The sequence below is a fragment of the Somniosus microcephalus genome, chromosome 4 (assembly GCF_052327205.1).
Source record: "Somniosus microcephalus isolate GS21.2 chromosome 4, FLI_Smic_1.0, whole genome shotgun sequence".
In the NCBI taxonomy this organism is placed as follows: Eukaryota; Metazoa; Chordata; class Chondrichthyes; order Squaliformes; family Somniosidae; genus Somniosus; species Somniosus microcephalus.
In genome coordinates, this window is record NC_140990.1 from 30,356,025 (window position 1) to 30,379,892 (window position 23,868).

A 23,868-nucleotide genomic window follows, 5' to 3' on the forward strand; every position below is an offset into this window, starting at 1 on the left:
CGGGCCATTTGGAATGTGCATGGACTGCAATCAAGAACATGGAGTCCATGAACGGTCCAGCAAAGTCGATGTGCACACGTTACCATGGTGATGAGGGCCATTCCCATGGGTGGAGAGGGGCTTGTGGTGGTGCGTTCTGGACCTTTTGACACCCTGAGCAGCTCTTTGTCAGGTCCTCGGTCTGTTTGTCAATTCCTGGCCACCACACGTATCCACGGCCAAGGATTTTCATCTTTATCGTACCTAAGTGGCCTTCATGCAGTTCATTTAGCACTCGGTTACGAAGCTTGGGAGGAATCACAACTCGTGAGCTGCACATCAGTGTTCCTCGACACACTGATAACTGCTCCCTCCTAGCTGAGAATGCTGGAAACAATGAGTCACCATGCACTGGCCATTCCTTCACAGTGATGTCATAAACTTTTGACAATGTAGGGTCATTGCGTGTTTCTTTTTCAATGAGGGAGTTTGTCACTGGTAGCTGCTCAACTATTGTTGTGTGAAATACCTCTGCTGAGTCAACTGTTGTAGTTCTCTCTGAGGTCGGCAGTGGTAAACGTGACAAACCATCAGCATTGCCATGTTGCTTGGTCCCCTTGTATTCAATGTCATACAGGTGAGCCCCTAGGAAAAGTGACCATCGCTGCAGCCGTTGTGCCATCATCACTGGAACGCCCTTCCTTGGGTTGAAGATTGAAACGAGAGGCTGGTGGTCAGTTAACAATGTAAACTGTTGACCATACAAGTAGTGGTTGAATTTCTTGACTCCCCACACAAGGCTGAGGGCCTCTCGGTCAATCTGTGCATAAGTGCGTTCAGCTGTAATCAATGATCTTGAGGCAAAGACTATTGGTCTTTCTGAGCCATCTGGGAACTTATGTGACAACATGGCACCAATGCCATGGGGTGAAGCATCACATGCCAGTCGAATAGGTAAGGATGGGTCAAAGTGAGCTAGCACCTCTTCTGAAGTAATGAGTCTTTTACTCTCTTGAAAAGCTTGTTCACAGCTGTCACTCCACTTCCATTGTTACCCTTTCTGTAGCAGTGCATTTAGTGGATGTAACACTGTGGATAGGTTGGGCAAGAACTTGTGATAGTAGTTCACCAGTCCAAGATATGATCTCAACTGAGACACATTTTCAGGTGTTGGTGCATTAATCACAGCTTCAATCGTGTCTGGAGACTTGTGTAAACCGACCTTGTCAATCACATGTCCACAGTATGAGATTTCCTTTTTGAAAAACTCACACTTGTCTCGGTTCGCTCAGAGCCCATACTCCCGTAACCTGATGAGCACCTGTTCAAGGTTGGAAAGGTGGTCGTTGTCATTCTTGCCAGTAATGATGATGTCATCAAGATAACACTGAGTACCTGGGATCCCCTGCAGGACTTGGTCCATTGCCCTTTGCCAGATTGCAGGAGCTGATGCTATTCCGAATACCAGCTGATTGTACTGGTAAAGGCCTTTGTGCGTATTTATTGTCAGGTACTTCTTTGATGCATCATCAATTTCCATTTGGAGATAGGCCTGGGCCAAGTCAATTTTTCTGAAACGTTCCCCTCTTGACAGGGAAGCAAAGATGTCCTCAATGCGAGGCAATGGGTACTGTACTGTGTGGAGGACTAGGTTAACAGTCACCTTAAAGTCTCCACAAATGCGCACTTTTCTTGGCTTTCCTGGTTTTGTGCTGGAGGTTTTCTTCATCACTGGAACTCTAGGTGTGGCCCATTCACTCCAATCCACCTTGGACAGGACCCCTAACTGCTCCAAGTTCTCCAGCTCTGCTTCTACTGAAGGGCGAATTGCATAAGGCACTGGTCTGGCCTTGTGGAACTTTGGATTTGCATTCTCCTCAATCTTAATTTTTGCTTTCATGCCCTTAAGTGTTCCTATTCGCTTCTTGAACACTTCCTGAGAGTCAGAGAGTATTTGTGACAGTCTCTCAGGAGTGGCGTTGCTGTCCTCCTTTGCTGACACAAACAGTGCTTGGATGGTGTGCCATCCAACTGTATTTTCCTGAGCCATTCGCGTCCCAGCAATGGTGGTCCTCCATTTTCCACTGCATAGAGGTTCAATTGCGGTATTTTTTTTTCTTTGTCTGTCACTGTCACTTTTATTTTACCTTTGGGGCACACTCTTTGTCCTGTGTATGTCTTCAACAGTACTTTAGTTGGCCTTAGCGGTATGTGTGAAAACAGTCAATTGTAGTCATGTACAGAGATCACTGTTAAAGCTGAGCCTGTGTCCAACTCCATTTTCAGCCTAACTCCTGCCACTTCTGGAGTAACCCATATTATTCTGTGATCCCCTGTTTCTTTCACACTGTGTAGTTTTAGACAAGCCAGATCCTCTTCCTCTGAGTCTGTGTCACTTTTTTCTTTATCTGAACTATCTCCAGTCACGTGGTGTACTTTCTTGTATCTATCTTTGAAAGGTTTCTTGTTTTCAGTCACTTGATGTACCTTTTTGTTACTCTGTATTGTATCAGTTTTCTGCTTATTTGCTTTGCAGACTCTTTCAATGTGCCCTCGTCTGCCACATTGTCTGCAGTCTTTGTCTTTAAACCAACAGTCATTGTGGTCATGTGACATTTTGCCATGGCGATAGCACTTCTTTTCTTGTTTCAGTGACATTTTATTAGTTGAATATTCCAGGGATTTTTGTTGAATTTCTAAAGCGCCACGTGCTGCTGCTTCCACTGATATTGCAATACTCAGAGCCTTCTCTAATGTGAGGTCTTTTTCAGACAGGAGTTTCTTTTGTGTGCTTTCACTTTGCATGCCACACACAAATCTGTCCCTCAATGCATCTGATAAGCCCACTCCAAATTGGCAATGTTCTGATAATTTGCGCAACTTTGCCAAATATTCAGAAATGCTTTCATTTTTGCTCTGGTTCTGTTTATGGAAGTTAAATCTTTCGGCTATGAGCAGTGGTTTGGGGCTTAAATGGTCTTGGATTGTGTCCACTATTTGTTTGAATGTTTTGTTTGCTGGGTTTTCAGGGGTTAATAAACTACATAGCAGCCCGTATGTCTTTGCACCCATAACACTCAGCAAAACAGTGGCTTTCTTTTCTACCTCCACTCCATTAGCCTTACAGTACAACTCCACTCTGTCAATCTACGTTGCCCAGTCTTCAATGCTGCTATCAAATGCTGCAATCGTGCCAATCATCGCCATTTTTTTTTCCAAACACATTTTTCTTTCTTTACTAGTTAGCTAGTGTCATGCAAGTCCTGTGCACTTTTCACTTGACTTACCTATCCCCTGCCTAGCTTAGCAAGCGTGCTTCATTTCCTCTACTTTCTCGCTCCTTTCTTCCAAATTTCGGTGTCCTCTGGATGCGATGCCAGAATAGGGAGACGTAGGTTCATAATTCTCGTCACCAATTTGATGTGTTTGTACCGCTATACACAACTACATAAAATAATAAAGCAGCAGAGACTGAGAGTAACTTCAAGTGATCTTTACTGGGTAACTGGAACTTCGGCACTGACTGTACAAATCGATACGCGTCTGTTATATACGCTCGCAACTAAGGGTGTACATCCGCAAAACAAAGTAGTCCCTTCAATGTTGTATACATTACAATACTCTTCACTGTATAACTGCTGGATGACTCTGATTACATTTATACTTGTCTGCAAAGCACCCCTGTGCCCAAATGTAACTTGAAGTTGAGAGTTGTAACCAATAAACGGAGTTGAGGGTGTGACTTGTGGCCTGGCTTTCTGGTGATTTGTGAAGAAGGTGTTGATTCACTCACTCAGCAGCTTGAGGGGAAGCAGACTGAGGTTTAATAAACTGAACTCACCTCGATCCGACCTGGGTTCAATGTAAAACAGTTCAGGGAGTCAGGCATCTTTCACCCCTAGACCTACGCTGGCTGGTAAAACCCCAGACGGTTCCTCAGTAAGAATTCCTCTGGCTCTTGCCATATATTTGTCAGGATACCGAAACCCAGCTTTCTTACCGTCCACTCCTGGAGGCCCCACTCCCTGAGCCTACAACCTTCAGCAGGGTCAGTGGTGGAGTTCAGCAGCGGGAATGATCCCAGAGTAATTGTCGGGATTGCACCCCCGTGGATGTTCCTGGTCGTGTATTTTTAGCTTTCCTGGTGACTAACACACACACATCAATAAAACAGGGAATTCCTGTAAACAGGCCACAGGTCCTTCTTTATCTGAAGATCAAATGTCTGTTGTGTAATCGCCCACCACCTTGGTACAGGAATAAAGAGTGGGCGGGGCTTCAGGGTCCCAGTGACCAGGAGAGACAATCATTGACTCATTGATTATTTTCTCACTCTGCACACAGGGGGTTTCTCACCTTCTTTCCTGAAGCCTCTTGCGATTTAACTGTTTAAATCCCAAAGAATTGTATTGGAGGAGACACAGGGTTAAAATCCCCATGTACAGTCCCAGGGTTAGAATCCCCATGTACAGTCCCAGGGTTAGAATCCCCATGTACAGTCCCAGGGTTAGAATCCCCATGTACAGTCCCAGGGTTAGAATCCCCATGTACAGTCCCAGGGTTAGAATCCCCATGTACAGTCCCAGGGTTAGAATCTCCATGTACAGTCCCAGGGTTGGAATCCCCATGTACAGTCCCAGGGTTAGAATCCCCATGTACAGTCCCAGGGTTAGAATCCCCGTGTAGAGTCCCAGGGTTAGAATCCCCATGTACAGTCCCAGGGATAGAATCCCCATGTACAGTCCCAGGATTAGAATCCCCATGTACAGTCCCAGGGTTAGAATCCCCATGTACAGTCCCAGGGTTAGAATCCCCATGTACAGTCCCAAGATTAGAATCCCCATGTACAGTCCCAGGGATAGAATCCCCATGTACAGTCCCAGGGTTAGAATCCCCATGTACATTCCCAGGGTTAGAATCCCCATGTACAGTCCCAGGGTTAGAATCCCCATGTACAGTCCCAGGGATAGAATCCCCATGTACAGTCCCAGGGTTAGAATCCCCATGTACAGTCCCAGGGTTAGAATCCCCATGTACAGTCCCAGGGTTAGAATCCCCATGTACAGTCCCAGGGTTAGAATCCCCATGTACAGTCCCAGGGTTAGAATCCCCATGCACAGTCCCAGGGTTAGAATCCCCATGTACAGTCCCAGGGTTAGAATCCCCATGTACAGTCCCAGGGTTAGAATCCCCATGTACAGTCCCAGGGTTAGAATCCCCATGTACAGTCCCAGGGTTAGAATCCCCATGTACAGTCCCAGGGTTAGAATCCCCATGTACAGTCCCAGGGATAGAATCCCCATGTACAGTCCCAGGATTAGAATCCCCATGTACAGTCCCAGGATTAGAATCCCCATGTACAGTCCCAGGATTAGAATCCCCATGTACTGTCCCAGGGTTAGAATCCCCATGTACTGTCCCAGGGTTAGAATCCCCATGTACTGTCCCAGGGTTAGAATCCCCATGTACAGTCCCAGGGCTGGAATCCCCATGTACAGTCCCAGGGTTAGAATCCCCATGCACAGTCCCAGGGTTAGAATCCCCATGTAGACTCCCAGGGTTAGAATCCCCGTGTACAGTCCCAGGGTTAGAATCCTCATGTACAGTCCCAGGGTTAGAATCCCCATGTACAGTCCCAGGTTTAGAATCCCCATGTACAGTCCCAGGGTTAGAATCCCCATGTACAGTCCCAGGGTTAGAATCCCCATGTACAGTCCCAGGTTTAGAATCCCCATGTACAGTCCCAGGGTTTGAATCCCCATGTACAGTCCCAGGGTTAGAATCCCCATGTACAGTCCCAGGGTTAGAATCCCCATGTACAGTCCCAGGGTTAGAATCCCCATGTACAGTCCCAGGGATAGAATCCCCATGTACAGTCCCAGGATTAGAATCCCCATGTCGAGTCCCAGGTTTAGAATCCCCATGTACAGTCCCAGGGTTAGAATCCCCATGTACAGTCCCAGGATTAGAATCCACATGTACAGTCCCAGGATTAGAATCCCCATGTACAGTCCCAGGATTAGAATCCACATGTACAGTCCCAGGGTTAGAATCCCCATGTACAGTCCCAGGATTAGAATCCCCATGTACAGTCCCAGGATTAGAATCCCCATGTACAGTCCCAGGGTTAGAATCACCATGTACAGTCCCAGGGTCAGAATCCCCATGTACATTCCCTGTGTTGGGATCCCCATATACAGTCCCAGGGTTGGAATCCCCATGTACAATCCCAGGGTCGGAATCCCCATGTACAGTCCCACCATTAGAATCCCCATGTACAGTCCCAGGGTAAGAATCCCCATATAAGTTCCCAGGGTTGGAATTGCCATATACAGTCCCAGGGCTGGAACCCCCTGCGTAAGTTAATTGGAAAACTCAGGGTAAGTTTCACTCAGAGTGCCCTCTCTGAAGCCAGTTTGCTGCCCCCTCTGTGCCCAGCACTGCCTGCACCCCTGGAGCACGGAAGTGAATGTGTTACAAGTTTCATCCGTTACAGGCTGGAGAGAGGAATAATTCAAACTGACCCACAGCTGCATGATTGGTTCAATCTGTAGAGGACTGATGAGCCATTTTTAAATACCCCGTAACTCTAATCCTGGATATAAAAGAGGGGAGAGCTGTGTTTAAATCAAAGAGTCTCCTTGGAGATTCTCTGAGAGAAGGAACTGGTCAGCTTGAAACTCCAGTTAAAAATTTCCAATTCGCAGTTATTGCCCAATATCGATTCCCACAGGGATGGGGAATTCTAGAATAAGGAAGGAACCGATCACGATTTGAAAGGTATTAATAAAGAATTCAAGGGCATCTTCCATTTGGGATGTTTCCTTATTTTGTCCACTCGAGGAGTAGATACCAGACTTTCTCCTGTAAATATAGAGCGGGATTCTTGACCCGTGATGTGTTTACTTGTTTGTAATTTGTTAAATACATTTGCTGAGTGGATTTAAATTCAAGATGAGGTTTGCAGGCGTGATTCCCCAATCACACATCGAAGGTGAGAGAGATGCTGTGGGGCAGACGCTAAATCCAGTAGCTGAAAGTGATTCACAGACTGGGTTTGTATTTAGTGATCCCGGGAGTGTTACCGATACCTTCCCTAGATGCTGGAAAGATGTTCCCGATGGTCGGGGAGTCCAGAACCAGGGGTCACAGTCTAAGGATAAGGGGTAGGCCATTTAGGGCAGAAATGAGGAGGAATTTCTTCACCCAGAGAGTGGTGAACCTGTGGAATTCTCGACCACAGAAGGCAGTTGAGGCTAATACATTAAATATATTCAAGAAGGAGTTGGATATATTTCTTAAGGCTAAAGGGACCAAGGGGTATGGGGAGAAAGCAGGGACCGGATACTGAATTTGGATGATAGCAAAATACTGTGGATGTTGGAAATCCGAAATAACAACAGAAAATGCTAGAAAAACTCAGCAGGTCAGGCAACATCCGTGGACAGAAATTTGAGTTGACTCAAATTTCTGTCCACGGATGTTGCCTGACCTGCTAAGTTTTTCCAGCATTTTCTGTTGTTATTCTGAATTTGGATGATCAGCCATGATCACATTGAATGGCGGAGCAGGCTAGAGGGGCCGAATGGCCTACTCCTGCTCCTACCTTCTATGTTTCTATGGATATCAAGGCTAGGAGAGGCACTCTGGAATGTATGGGGAGCTGGGACTTGTCCATGAGAGCAACCAGTCGCACTCTCTCTTCCCCCCCAGTCGCTCTCTCTCTTCCCCCCCAGTCGCTCTCTCTCGTCCCCCCCAGTCGCTTACCACACACAGTGCAGGTGAAAGGTCTCCCCCAGTGTGAACACGCCGGTGTACAATGATTTTGGATGACTGATTGAATCCCTTCCCACACAGGGAGCAGGTGAATGGCCTCTTCCCAGTGTGAGTGCGTTGATGGGTCACCAGTTGCTTTGTGCTTTTAAAGCTCTTCCCACAGTTAGTACATTCAAAAGGTCTATCATCCGTGTGAACTTGCTGGTGTGTCAGCAAGGTGGACAAGTGAGTGAAAGTCTTCTCACACATGGAACAGGTGAATGGCCTCTCCCCAGTGTGAATTCACTGGTGTGTCAGAAGGTTGGATGACTGACTGAATCCCTTCCCACACTCGGAGCAGGTGAATGGTCTCTCCCCAGTGTGACTGCGTCGATGAGTTTCCAGCTCAGATGGGTAATTGAATCCCTTCCCACAGTCCCCACATTTCCATGGTTTCTCCATGGTGTATTTGTGTCTCCCCGGTTGGACAATCGGTTGAAGCCTCGTCCACACACAGAACACGTGTACAGTTTCTCCCCGCTGTGAACGGTGCAATGTTTTTTCAGGCTGTGTAACAGGTTAAAGCTCTTTCCACAGTCAGTGCACTGGAACACTCTCAGTCAGGTATGGGTGTCTTGGTGCTTTTCCAGTCACACTGATGTTTGAAATCTTTTCCCACAGACAGAACAGACAAACATTTCTCCTTCCACATTCAGAGGGTGATGATATTCAGGTCCTGATGAATGAAGTGACTCTGCCAGATCTTGACATGATGTTTGGTTTGAGTCCCCCGTCTGTAAATCCTCCCCTTCTAATACCCGGCAAAAGGAGTTTACAAAAGTCATCACTGTAAGTACAGTATAGAAATTCCAAACAGAAAATTCTAGTTTCTATGTAACATTCTTTCATTTCTTGTTCCCCCAAAGCTGTAAATCCCCGTCCCACACACTCTCCCTCCTCCCTGTGCTGAAATCCAAACCCATCGCACCATCTCCAACATTTCTTTCTGTAGTGTATGTGCCTTTAAGAGCCCCAGGTGTGCTGTAATGCCGGTAATGGCCACTCGGGCTATATAAGCCTGTATATTGTGCATATCCGTTAGAACCGCCCCCACCAAGACTATGCTTAGTAAACACCTATGAACCAACTCCTGTCTTCAGTGTCTTTATCAACACACGGACACTACAGTGGCGACGAGGTGGAAACGGACTTACCTGCAATTCGGCAGCACCTCCAGGACAACGATTCCTCGGGCGTCCAGAAGACTCAAGAAAGTGAGAGAAGCTGTGGTTTCACCAGCTGGCCAAGCTGGTGGCAGGTACTGCGCTAATCCTTCCTGGGCATCAGGCTGGGGCTCCAGCGGTTGGCTCTACAGCTGAGACAGGCAGCGAAATCGGTGGCAAGCAATAACGGACTGGGAGGGAGCACTCGGGAGACGGCCGGCACGGCAAGCAGGTCAGTGTTCAGACCTGGAGAGAAAGTCCGGCGGGAATGAGTCTCCAACTGTAAACAAATAAAAAAACAAAGAACGGAAACCGTGGGTAACAGCGTTGTCATCGGCAGCAGCGGCGGGAAAACGCGGGAAGCGCCATATCTTTTCTGAAATGCCTAAGTCTGGCAATATTGATGCTTTTGATAGCGAAATAGAGAATTGGACCACATACGTGGAAAGAGTAGAGGTATATTGCACTGCAAATGGAATAGAAGATGAAAAAAAAGCTTCAGTACTGCTGAACCTAATGGGCGCAAAGGCATACGGGCTGTTACAAAATTTAATCACTCCAGCCAGACCAAAGGACAAGAATTTTAAAGAAATTGATGATACCCTGCAGGAGCACTTAAACCCAACACCGCTGCTGATAGCGGAACGATTCAAATTCTTCAAGAGAAATCAACACAAGAATGAAAGTAGTGCTGATTACCTAACCGAATTAAGAAAGCTATCAAAGTACTGCCAATTCGGGGCAGGACTAGCAGATTATCTTCGAGACAAATTCGTTTGCGGTCTCTTAAGTGAAGGAACACAAAAAAGGGTGCTTTCTGAAAAAGATTTAACATTGGACAAAGCTTTCAGTATGGCTGTATCATACGAAGCAGCAGCAAGAGGAGCTGCAGAGATACAACAAAAGACACAGAACTTCGGCACCCATGAAATGACACAGGGTTTCGAAAGATGTTATCACTGCGGCAGATCCACCCATAACCAGAAGGACTGCTGGTTCAAGGACAAAGCATGCAGGCAATGCGGAAAGATTGGACACATTGCACGGGTATGCCGATCTGGACAAAATAAATCCACAGACAGAAAAAAAAAAATCAATAAAGGAAAGTACAGGAAGGTACAAATGATGAAGGACAGTAGCTCCAAAGACCAGAAGAGCGATAGCGACTCCGAAAACAAGAGACAAAGCTGTCTCAAATTACATAATGTACTTGCCAAAGATGATTACCAAACCATTTGGGTTACCCTCACGATAGCAGGGTCCCCTGTTAAAATGGAGCTAGATACAGGATCAGCTCTAACCATAATAAATCGACGGGATTACGAGAGGCTATTTTCGCATATACCTCTAAAAGACACATCCATTATCTTAAAAACATATACGGGGCAGAAAGTATACCCCAAAGGAAAAATAAGGGTGCCTGTTGTATACAACGGCAAAGAAATACAAAAGTTGTATTTATACATTCTACAAGATGGTGGTCCACCGTTGTTGGGACGTGAATGGATCAGAAAGATACGTTTAGACTGGCACTCCATTCAGGCACTGACGGTGACCAGTAAGAAAATAAACAATGATGACATCATACCTGAACGATTAAAAGACATCTTGGCCAACGCCAAAGAAGTGTTTCAAGAGAAACTAGGAACCTTGAAAGGCATCACCGCCTCAATAAAAGTGGAAGATACAGCAATTCCCAAATTTTTTAAGGCAAGACCGGTGCCACACGCAATTCGTCCAGCAGTCGAGGCAGAGCTGGAGAATTTGGAAAAGGCAGGCGTATTATCCAAAATAGTTTGGAGCGAGTGGGCATCACCCATCGTCCCAGTCATGAAGAAAGATTTGAATAATGATAAATCTGACGAACAGAGAAAAATTTGCATCTGTGGAAACTTCAAGGTGACTGTAAACCCGGTCCTTCACACAGAACAGTATCCTCTTCCGAGGATAGAAGATATTTTCGCCTCACTGCCCGGAGGGAAACGTTTCACCAAAATTGACTTGGCACAGGCATATCTACAGATGGAGGTTGAAGAGGTCTCTAAAAAGTATCTCACGATAAACACACACAAAGGTCTGTACCAGTACAATCGACTGGTTTTTGGAGTAAATCAGCTCCAGCTATCGGGCAAAGAGCTATGGAGCAAGTCCTGCAAGGGATTCCGGGGACTCAATGCTTCCTAGACAACATCCTTGTAACAGGAGAAAACAACAACGAGCACCTTGCCAATTTGGAGCAGGTGCTCACTAGGCTGAAAGAACGGGGCCTACGAGCAAATCGCCCCAAGTGCGAATTTTTCCAAAATCAGATATCGTATTGTGGCCACATAATTAATAATGAAGGGTGGCATAAGTCACCTGAAAAAATTGAAGCGGTCATAAAAGCCCCAGCACCTGAAAATGTTTCACAATTAAGGTCGTTCCTGGGATTAATAAATAACTATCATAAATTTTTACCGAACTTATCAACTCTTCTACACCCTCTTAATGAACTTCTACAAATAGGAGTGATTTGGAAATGGAACGAAGACTGTAAACGTGCCTTCCATAAATGCAAAGACTTAATCACATCCGAAGAAGTTTTGTCTCATTACAACCCATCACTGCCAATCAGACTGGCATGCGATGCATCCCCTTACGGCATAGGAGCAGTATTATCCCATAAATTCCCTGATGGCTCGGAACGGCCGATAGCTTTTGCGTCACGCTCATTAAACTCAGCTGAGCGTAACTATGCCCAAATCGACAGGGAAGCACTCAGCCTGGTATGGGGAGTGAAGAAATTCAACCATTACCTACACAGACAAAAATTTACCTTGATTACTGACCATCAACCCCTCATCTCCATATTCAACCCTAAAAAGGGTGTTCCCATTATGACAGCGCAAAGGCTACAGAGGTGGTCCCTTTTTCTAGGGGCACACCAATACAATATAGAATACAAAGGATCAAAACAGCATGGGAATGCTGACGGTTTATCGCGCCTACCGTTGCCAATGGTAGAAGAGGCACCTACAGTAGACCCAGTAGAGATGTTCCACTCTACCATAGTGGAATGTCTACCAGTAACAAATTCTGCCATTGAAAGGGAGATGAGAAATGACCCGACTCTCTCACGGGTCTACGATTTAACAGTGAAGGGATGGCCAGCACATGGCGAACCACTGTTGCCAGCATTCTCGCAAAGAAGAGAACAGCTGTCAGTGTGCCAAGGAACCTTGATGTGTGGATCCAGAGTGGTGATTCCACCCAAACTCCAGGATAAAGTGCTAAAGGAGCTTCACGAGGGGCATCTGGGTGGAGTGAAAATGAAGAACGTAGCTAGGGCGTTTGTATGGTGACCAGGTATCAATGGAGACATCGAAGAAATGACCAAGAGCTGCCTAGGATGCCAGAAGGTCCAAAACGCTCCACCACAAGCCCCTCTACATCCATGGGAGTGGCTCTCATCTCCCTGGCAAAGGGTACACATCGACTTTGCTGGTCCATTTATGTACTCAATGTTCTTAATCGCAGTTGATGCACACTCCAAGTGGCCGGAGGTAATAAAGATGTCCTCCACCACCACAGAAAAAACCATCACAGTATTAAGGACCATATTTGCCAGGAATGGGCTGCTGGAACAGATATGTTCTGATAATGGACCGCAATTTGTGTCCGAAGAATTCAGAAAGTTCTTAAAAAACAATGGGGTTAAGCACTACACGTCCACCCCATACCATCCCGCCACCAATGGATTGGCTGAAAGGTTTGTCCAGACCTTCAAGAAGGCCATAAAGGCCATGGGTAATGAAGACATAAAACTTCAGCACAAGGTGGATAACTTCTTATTCGCATACAGGAATGCAACACATATGGTTACCAACCAAACTCCCGCCATGATGTTCTTCAATAGAAACCTAAGATGCCAGCTGGATTTGGTCAAGCCCAACATCAGAAGGGACGTGGAGAACTGGCAGTTTCAAGGCATGAATGAAAGGCCAACTAGAACCTTCCAGATAGGTCAACAAGTTTTGGCCCAGGACTACTGTACCGAGAAATGGCAGCCTGGAACTATCTGCACACGACTAGGACCACTGATGTATACCGTGGACATCGGAGAAAGCATAATAAGGCGCCATGCTGACCAAATCATAAAGTCATCCGAAAAGGGACAACCTACACCACAACTCTATACGTCTAACGATGAAGTAGAGATACCCATATCTACCTCCGATCCGGCAATACTGGAACCCGATGAACCCAACACTGGCATGCAAGCCGAATCATCCTTGCCAAAAGAACCTACTACACCACCAGAAACTACTACACCCCTGAGGCGTTATCCGGACTGAGTCAGGAAGCCTCCTGAGAGACTGACTTATAATTAATTAACTACATTAATGTGTATATTATTTTTCTTATAACATGTAATTAATAATTACTTAAAATATGATGTACTGGTTAACTAAATGGGGAGGAATTGTAGTGTATGTGCCTTTAAGAGCCCCAGGTGTGCTGTAATGCCGGTAATGGCCACTCGGGCTATATAAGACTGTATATTGTGTATATCCGTTAGAACCCCCCCCAGATTTTGCTTAGTAAACACCTATGAACCAACTCCTGTCTTCAGTGTCTTTATCAACACACGGACACTACACTTTCCTCCACTCCCAGTTTTCCCCCCACCCCCCTCTACTCTGGTTGGGTTCAGTTCTCCACCCGCTGTGTGCAGAGTGAGAATAAAATCTCACAACATGGAAATGTGGGGACTGTGGGAAGGGATTCAATTACCCATCTGAGCTGGAAACTCATCGACGCAGTCACCCTGGGGAGAGACCATTCACCCGCTCCGAGTGTGGGAAGGGATTCAGTCAGTCATCCAACCTTCTGACACACCAGCGAACAGACAAGTGAATCCCTTCCCACACTCGGAGCAAGTGAAAGGCCTCTCCCCAGTGTGAGTGTGTTGATGGGTCACCAGTTGCTTCGTGCTTTTAAAGCTCTTCCCACAGTTAGTACATTCAAAAGGTCTATCATCGGTGTGAACTTGCTGGTGAGTCAGCAAGGTGGACAAGTGAGTGAAAGTCTTCTCACACACGGAATAGGTGAATGGCCTCTCCCCAGTGTGAATTCGCTGGTGTGTCAGAAGGTTGGATGACTGACTGAATCCCTTCCCGCACTCGGAGCAGGTGAATGGTCTCTCCCCAGTGTGACTGCGTCGATGAGTTTCCAGCTCAGATGGGTAATTGAATCCCTTCCCACACATGGAGCAAGTGAAAGGCCTCTCCCCAGTGTGAGTGCGTTGATGGGTCACCAGTTGCTTTGTGCTTTTAAAGCTCTTCCCACAGTTAGTACATTCAAAAGGTCTATTATCGGTGTGAACTTGCTGGTGTGTCAGCAAGGTGGACAAGTGAGTGAAAGTCTTCTCACACACGGAACAGTTGAATGGCCCCTCCCCAGTGTGAATTCGCTGGTGTGTCAGAAGATTGGATGACTGACTGAATCCCTTCCCACACTCGGAGCAGGTGAATGGTCTCTCCCCAGTGTGACTGCGTCGATTAGTTTCCAGCTCAGATGGGTAATTGAATCCCTTCCCACAGTCCCCACATTTCCATGGTTTCTCCATGGTGTATTTGTGTCTCCCGGGTTGGACAATCGGTTGAAGCCTCGTCCACACACAGAACACGTGTGCAGTTTCTCCCCGCTGTGAACGGTGCAATGTTTTTTCAGGCTGTGTAACAGGTTAAAGCTCTTTCCACAGTCAGTGCACTGGAACACTCTCAGTCGGGTGTGGGTGTCTTGGTGCTTTTCCAGTCACACTGATGTTTGAAATCTTTTCCCACAGACAGAACAGACAAACATTTCTCCTTCCACATTCAGAGGGTGATGATATTCAGGTCCTGATAAATGAAGTGACTCTGTCAGATCTTGGCATGATGTTTGGTTTGAGTTCCCTGTCTGTAAATCCTCCCCTTCTAATACCCGGTAAAAGGAGTTTACAAACGTCATCACTGTAAGTACCGGATAGAAATTCCGAACAGACAATTCTAGTTTCTATGGAGCATTCTTTCCTCTCTTTTTCCCCCAAAGCTGTAAATCCCCGTCCCACACACTCTCCCTCCTCCCTGTGCTGAAATACAAACCCATCGCACCATCTCCAACATTTCTTTCCTCCACTCCCAGTTTCCCCCCACCGCACTCTACTCTGGTTGGGTTCAGTTCTCCACCCGCTGTGTGCAGAGTGAGAATAAAATCAATGAGCCAATGATTGTCTCGGCGGTGGTGGCGGCAGTATAAAAGGTGAGCCTGAGGTGTGGGTAGGCCTCAGAGCGGCAGCGGCAGGAATCTCGGCGGCGGCGGCAGCAGTATAAAGTTTTAGCCCGAGGCGTGGGTAGGCCTCTGAGCGGCAGCGGCGGGAATCTCGGTGGCAGTGAGCTATAAAAGGTGAGCCCGAGTCGCGGGTAGGCCTCAGAGCAGCAGCGGCTGGAATTTCATGGCGGTGAGCTATGAAAGGTGAGCCCGAGGCGCAGGTAGGCTTCAGAGCGGCAGCGGCGGGAATCTCGGTGGCGGTGAGCTGTAAAAGGTGAGCCCGAGGTGCAGGTAGGCCTCAGTGCGGCAGCGGTGGGAATCCAAGTGGCAGCAAGTATTTAAGGTGAGCCCGAGGCGCGGGTAGGCCCCAATGCGGCAGCGGCGGGAATCCGAGCAGTAGCAAGTATTTAAAGTGAGCCGGAGGCGCAGGTAGGCCTCAGAGCGTCACTAATCTCCAATCTCAGAGGGAGAGAAGTAAAAAGTAATCGAAATGTGACGTCACCACAAAGCAGGTAAGTGATTGGTTGGTGAGTATTTCTCTCTTTTTAAACTTTAACTCTGTGGTTTATAGTTTCTAAGCTCTCTGTGATGTAGTGGGAACTGTTTGTAAAACAGGGCCCTTATATCATTTAAATGTAGTGAAATTGGTGGGATTGATTTGTTTAATTTAATTTGAATTAATTAAATGGTCAGTCATGGCAGGACAGCTCGATGCCGTGGTATGCTCCTCCTGCGCTATGTGGGAACTCAGGGACACTTCTTCTCTCCCTGACAACCATGTGTGCAGGAAGTGTGTCCAGCTGCAGCTACTGACAGACCACATTGTGGTGCTGGAGCTGCGAATGGATACATACTGGACCATTTGCGATGCTGAGGACGTCGTGGATATCACGTTTAAGCAGTTGGTCACACCGCAGGTAAAGGTGGCACAGGCAGAAAGGGAACGGGTGACCAACAGGCAGAGTAGTAGGCACAGGCAGGTAGTGCAGGGGTCCCCTGTGGCCATCCCCCTCTCAAACAGATATACCGCTTTGGATACTGATGGGGGGGATGGCTTATCAGAGGAAAGCAGCAGCAGCCAACTTTTGGCACCAGGGGTGGTTCTGCTGCACAGGACGGGAGGAAAAAGAGGGGGAGAGCTGTTGTAATAGGGGATTCTATGGTAAGGGAAATAGATAGGCGTTCCTGCGGCCGCAAATGAGACTCCAGGGTGGTGTGTTGCCTCCCTAGTGCAAGGGTCAAGGATGTCTCAGAGCGGCTACAGAACATTTTGGAAGGGGAGGGTGAACAGCCAGTTCTCCTGGTGCATATAGGTACCAACGATATAGGTAAAAACCGGGATGAGGTCCTAAAAGCTGAATATAGGGAGCTTGGAGGTAAATTTTTAAAAAAGGACATCAAACGTAGTAATCTCAGGATTGCTAACAGTGTCACGTGCTAGTCAGAGTAGAAATAGAAGGATATTTCTGATGAATACGTGGCTAGATAAATGGTACAAGGGGGAGGGATTCAAATTCCTGGGACAGTGGAACCGGTTCTGGGGGAGGTGGGACCAGTACAAAACGGATGGGTTGCACCTGGGCAGGGCCATGACCGATGTACTCGGGGGAGTGTTTGCTAATGCTCTGGGGGAGGGTTTAAACTAAAATGGCAGGGGGCTGGGAACCTTTGCGGGGAGACAGAGGAAAGGGAAACAAGGATAAAAGCTGTAATGTATGTACCTTTAAGGGAGGGAACTATCTTTTACAGCTCATGTATACTGCAGTACCGGCAGTGACCACACTTGTATATAGCACTGAGTAGTAATCTGTACAGATCAGTTCCACTGTGAGCCACGTTGAGTAAACACCTGTTGTACTGTTTCTCCTGCAGTCTGTGTCTTATTATAAACAGACACAACATTGGCGACAAGGCAAGTTCGAACCTACCTGCAACTCTGCATCACCTCCTGGGGATTCATTCCTGGAGATCAGTGGATTGGAGGTCAAGGCCAGAGACTCGGGCGTCGACCACGGGCAACCGCCCAGTCATCCAGCAGAGACTCGAAAATTGCGGGGGAGGCTGTCGAGAGCCAGGCTTGGCTTTCCAGTCGAGGTGGCCCAGCAAAACGGGCTTGCAACAGGTAGTGCGCAGACCCTTCCCGGACAGCGGCGGGCTAGAGCCCGACCGAGCGGCACAGCAAAGGGCCGAGCAGCGTTGATGGGGGAGAGAGAGAGAGGGCAGAGTGCACAGGGCACAGCCGGTGCTCAGGGCCGAGCAGCGTCGAAGAGAGGGAGAGAGGGAGATGCACAGAAACCCGCGAGGCGCTGCCATTGCCACGAGGACTGCCGAGAGCGGCATTGGCAGCAGCGCAGGAGAAGCGCGCGAAACCTACAGTGCACTGCCATTGCCATGAGAACCGCCGGGAGCGGCGTTGGCAGCAGCGGGGGAGGAAGGAAAGCACGGGAGATGCCATTTTAAGTCATTGGGAGACGCCATTTTAAACCACACCCAAAACGCCGAAGAGTGGCAGTATCACTGCATTTGACAATGAAGTCGAAGATTGGACTACATATGTCGAACGAATAGAGGTGTACTGCAAGGCAAATGAGGTGCCAGATGACAAGAAAGCATCGGTATTGTTAAATTTAATGGGTGCAAAGACGTATGGTTTATTACAAAATCTAGTAACCCCAACGAAGCCAATGGAAAAGAGTTTTGAAGACAGAGTAATGACACTACAGGAACATTTAAACCCCACACCGCTGCTGATAGCAGAAAGATTCAAGTTTCACAAATGGAACCAGCATAAGAATGAAAGCAATGCTGATTATTTAACAGAACTGCGCAAACTATCAAAACACTGCCAGTTTGGAGCGGGACTGGCAGATACCTTAAGGGATAAGTTTGTGTGTGGGCTTCAAAGTGAAGGAACCCAGAAGCGGCTTTTATCTGAAAAGGACCTTACGCTGGAAAAGGCTTTCAGCATTGCGGTATCATATGAAGCAGCAGCACGTGGCGCTGCAGAGATACAACAGAGACCGCAAGAATATGGCACAAACGAAATGTCATATGGAACAGAGAAGTGCTATCGCTGTGGCAAAACAACACACGACCAGAATGATTGCTGGTTCAAAGACAAAGGTCTCGATTTTCGGGCAGCTGTCGGGCGGCTTTTCATGCGGCCGTGGTCCAAAAATCGCGGAAAAAGCGGGTTGGGACCCCCCCTGCCTGATTCCCCACCCCGTCTGACTTTCAGACTGCCGTTTCCACGCGCCCCGCTTCAGTCCCGCCCGCCGCTGGCGGGACTGCTCGGCGGAGCACTAATCACCAATGATCACCTTGTTAAGGACGATTTTCCTGTGCCGTTGCGACTTTGGGGCTTTCCCCACCTGAAACCCGCCTACGGGGAACCCCACCGATGAGAGCTGGTGTGAAAACAGCTGGCTTGCTTGCTTGCAGCAGCAGGTCACTGAGGGCTGAAGATATTTAAAGAGGCAGCATTTGTAGGCTGCAGGACCTTGTTGATCAAGGCTTGGGGGAACTATTTGAAGCCTTAGGAGCAGCTGCAGAAAGTTGGAGCCTTACACACTTCTTCAGTGTGAGCTCCTGGGAAGCCCCTCTCACCACCCTAACTCAGGACCTCCTCAACCGAGGCATCTGCTAGAAGCATGGGAGGCCTATGGCACCTTCCCTTCCTGGCATTAGGGGGTCTCCAAAAGCAGAGGTGGCAGCAGCAAACCAGGAACAGCAGGATGATTACCAGGAGCACCAGTCTGCTGCTCACTCACCTGAAGCTACACAAGCCAGAAGGGGCCAGCGCTTGGAAGTGGCTTGAGAGCACCTTGCTCCGCTTTAGGGGGCCAGTGGGACCCGTTTCTGCACTGGCAGTCCTACTCAGAAGGACTTCCATGAAGATCTGGTTTCTCTGTTCAACAGATGGCCAACGCTCCTCAGGAGATGTCATTCTCTTATGAGCACTCACCATGTTTTCCGTATGCTGGCAAGTTATCTCATCCATGGAGGTTGCCAACCTTTCCATGGTGCTGCGTTCATGCACCAATGACTCCACAAAATCTCTGCTCATGGTCGCTATGGACTCCTCCATTCGCTCCACACTCACAGCGACCCTGGAAACAAAACCTGCCAGAGACTCCTGCATCTGTGCATGGAGATCTAACACCTCTTCTCTTGCAGATGGACCCAGAGGCACAGGGTCGAGATGCAGTGCAGCTGAGCTGAGCTGGCAGAGCCCTGCGCCCTGCGACGAGGATTCTCCGCTGCTGTCCCTGACTCCAGAATCTGCTGAGGCTCACTTGCCAGCTGTGAAACACCAGGTGACAACACTACTCTATGTCCCGAAGGTCCCCACGAGGTGTGAGTGTCTGCGCTGGTGCTGGGTGTGCTTACTTCTGCTGATGCTGCACTCTCAGAGGTTGGAGCTTCCTCGGAGGAGTCTGGCTGCACAGCCTCTTCCTCCTCCACAGTGAGGACGGGGGCTCTGGATGGTACTGTGGGGGAGTAAAGGAAGGAGTTACAGATGTAATGCCAAGGTTCCTCTGGTGACTCCCAGCGAGTTGGCATCTGCTGACACCTGCATCCATGCAGCATTGGTCTCAGTCGGAGGCCTCTTCCTCCCTGACCTAGGGAAGAGGACCTCCCTGTGGGCCCTAACCCCATCCAATAATGCCTGCAATGAAGCCTCGTCGAATTTGAAGGCAGCTCGGGGCCTGGCACTGTCCACAGCTGCTGCAGGCTCCTCCACCATCCTGTATGGTTCATTTGGAAGCCTTCAGAGGATGCAGTGCTTGCCATGGACCTTGAAAGCACCACGAATGATGACATCATGCTGTGGGGATTTCTGACTCGATTTAGACAATTAGCAAGGCTTCCCACATGCTGGGAATTAATTGGCCAATTGAGGGAAAATTGCGTGGGGCTGGCTGATACTATTTTATGTGTGTCAGAAACCCCACATTCGGGGAAATCCGACAATTCCCCAAATAAGCCGAAAATCGGGGCCAAAGTGTGCAGACAGTGTGGAAAAGTAAGACACATAGCACGAGTCTGCAGGTCGGGAAAGAAAACCAGCAAATAGAAACCTACCAAAGGAAAGTACAAGAAGGCACATAAGATGACGGAGAATAGTTCAGATGAACAAAAGAGTGATAACGACTCCGAAAGCAGGGAACTGAGTTGTCTGAAGCTACATAATATGATCACAACGGAGGATCACCGAACCATTTGGGTCATTCTCAAGATAGCAGGAGTCCAGGTAAAGATGTAATTGGACACAGGATCAGCCCTAACAGTCATAAACCGACGGGACTACAAGCGGCTATTCTCACACATACCCTTCAGAGAAACAAAAATTATTTTGAAGATGTACACGGGGCAAAAAGTCTACCCCAAAGGAAAAATAAGGGTGACCGTTATATATAACGGTAAGGAAACACCAAAACTAGACCTGTATGTATTGCAAGATGGAGGACCACCATTACTGGGACGTGAATGGATCCAGAAAATACAACTGGATTGGCATTCCATACAGGTACTGACTGTGGCTGACAAAAAGGATGACGTCACACCTGGGCGACTGTCAAAGGCCCTAACTGAAGTGAAAGAAGTGTTCCAGCAAGGACTCGTAACGCTAAAAGGCATGACAGCGATAATTAAAATTGAAGAAAACGCAAGCCCAAATTTTTTTAAGGCCAGACCGGTACCTTATGCGATCCGCCCAGCCATCGAAGCAGAGCTGGAGAGTCTGGAACATTCAGGTGTACTGTCCAAGGTAGACTGGAGCGAGTGGGCTACACCCATCGTCCCTGTGATGAAAAAGTCGTTGAGCAGCATGCCTGGGGAACCAAGGAAGGTTCGCATCTGTGGGGACTTTAAGGTAACAGTGAACCCGATCCTTCACACCGTACAATATCCACTTCCGCGGATTGAAGATATTTTCACCTCGCTATCTGGAGGGAAATGGTTCACTAAGATTGATCTGGCCCAGGCGTATCTGCAAATGGAGGTCTCTACCAATACAACTGGCTAGTATTCGGGGTAGCATCAGCTCTGGCTATTTGGCAGAGGGCAATGGAACAAGTCCTGCAAGGGATCCCAGGGACCCAGTGTTATTTGGACAACATCCTGGTCACGGGCGAAAATGACAGTGATCACCTTGCCAACCTGGAGCAGGTGCTCACTAGGTTGCAGGAATATGGGCTCCGAGCTAACCGCCCCAAATGCGAGTTTTTTAGAAAACAGATCTCGTATTCTGGCCACATTATCGATAAAGAGGGGTTACATAAGTCCCCAGAGAAGATTGAGGCAGTAGTCAAGGCTCCAGCACCGGAAAATGTGTCACAACTGAGGTCGTTCCTCGGGCTGGTAAACTACTACCATAAGTTCTTGCCAAATTTGTCTACAATACTACACCCACTGAACACCCTACTGCAAACTGGGGTGCCATGTAAGTGGAGTGACGAATGTAGATGAGCTTTCCAGAAGAGCAAAACACTAATCACATCGAAAGAGGTATTGGCCCATTACAACCCGGCATTACCAATTCAGTTGGCATGTGATGCGTCACCCTACGACATTGGAGCGGTGCTGTCGCACAAATTCTTGGACGGCTCAGAGAGGCCAATAGCCTTTGCGTCATGATCACTAACCTCAGCCGAGCGTAACTACGCCCAGATTGACAGGGAGGCCCTCAGCCTAGTGTGGGGAGTGAAAAAGTTCAATCACTATCTGCATGGGCAGAAATTCACCTTGCTGACTGATCACCAGCTTCTTGTCTCCATTTTTAATCCGAAGAAGGGCGTTCCGGTGATGACTGCGCAATGACTACAAAGATGGTCACTTTTTCTAGGGGCGCACCACTATGAGATTGAATATAAGGGCACGAAACAGCATGGAAATGCTGATGAGCTATCACGCCTGCCACTGCCTACTGCGGAGGAAGCACCAGCAGTCGATCCTGTCAAAATATTCCATTCGACTATAGTTGAATACCTACAGGTAACTAACGCTTGTATCAAAAAGGAAACCCGAAATGACCCGACACTGTCTCGGGTATATGATTTGACGGCGAAGGGATGGCCAGCACATGGCGACTCACTGTTGCCAGCATTCTCGACAAGGAGAGAACAGCTGTCAGTGTGCCGGGGGACCTTGATGTGTGGATCCCGAGTGGTAATTCCACCCAAGTTAAGGGATAGAGTGCTCAATGAGCTTCATGAGGGTCATCTGGGAGGGGTAAAAATGAAAAGCCTAGCCAGGGCTTATGCATGGTGGCCGGGAATCGATAAGCAAATCGAGGACCTGACCAAGAGTTGCACAGGATGCCAGAAAGTCCAAAATGCACCACCACAGGCCCCTCTACATCCATGGGAGTGGCCCTCATCTCCATGGCAACGGGTGCATATTGATTTTTCTGGTCCATTCATGGACTCAATGTTTTTAATAGCCGTGGATGAGCACTCGAAATGGCCTGAGGTAATCAAAATGTCCTCCACCACCACGGAGAAAACTATTGCAGTCCTACAGACCATTTTTGCCAGGAATGGCTTGCCAGAACAGATTTACTCTGACAACGGACCACAGTTTGTGTCCGAAGAGTTCCGGAGGTTCTTGAAAAAGAATGGGGTAAGGCATTACACATCCGCCCCGTATCATCCAGCCACAAATGGATTGGCTGAGAGGTTCGTACAAACCTTTAAGAAGGCAATAAAGGCTATGTACAATGAAACATTCCGCTGCAGCACAAGGTGGACAATATCCTGTTCGCCTACCGGAATGCGACACATGCAGTCACCAACTAGGCCCCAGCCATGATGTTCTTTAACCGAAGGTTAAGATCTCGCCTGGATTTGCTCAGACCAAACGTACAAAGAGATGTTGAGAGTAAGCTATTCCAGCACATCCATGAGAAGCCAACAAGGAGCTTCAATGTAGGGCAATCAGTCTTGGCCCGTGACGACCGAACAGAAAAATGGCAGCCAGGAACGATATGCACACGGCAGGGCCCACTAATGTACACAGTGGACGTTGGGGAGAGCATCGTGAGATGCCATGCTGACCAGATCCTAGAGCCACAGGAACAAGTCAACCCCATGCCTCGCCCATACGTACCTGGTGATGAACCTGACGTACAGGTCGCATCTACCCCAGAAACAGTAGCATCGGAAGCTGATGAACCAACCGACGACAGGGGGCCAGAATCGCCTCTGCACAAAGAGCAAGACACTCGGGAAAGGCGCTATCCAGAAAGGATCAGGAAGCCTCCCCAAAGACTGAATATATAAATAGACTATTTTCAGCTAATGTTGCATGTTAAAAGTGTTAATTGTAATTAGTTTGATATTTAATTGTTAAATGAGTGTTATGGTACTGTTAATCTAAAAGGGGAGGAATTGTAATGTATGTACCTTTAAGGGAGGGAACTATCTTTTACAGCTCATGTATACTGCAGTACCAGCAGTGACCACACCTGTATATAGCACTGAGTAGTAATCTGTACAGATCAGTTCCACGATGAGCCACGTTGAGTAAACACCTGTTGTACCATTTCTCCTGCAGTCTGTGTCTTATTATACACAGACACAACAAAAGCAAGAGAGGAATGAGAAAAACAAAAGTGGCA

General features: G+C 47.9%; 1 pseudogene; it reads right to left on the reverse strand.

The window, feature by feature from the left end:
- Positions 1–23,868, reverse strand: part of LOC147118524 (uncharacterized) — a 110,635-nt pseudogene that overhangs the window by 72,107 nt on the left and 14,660 nt on the right.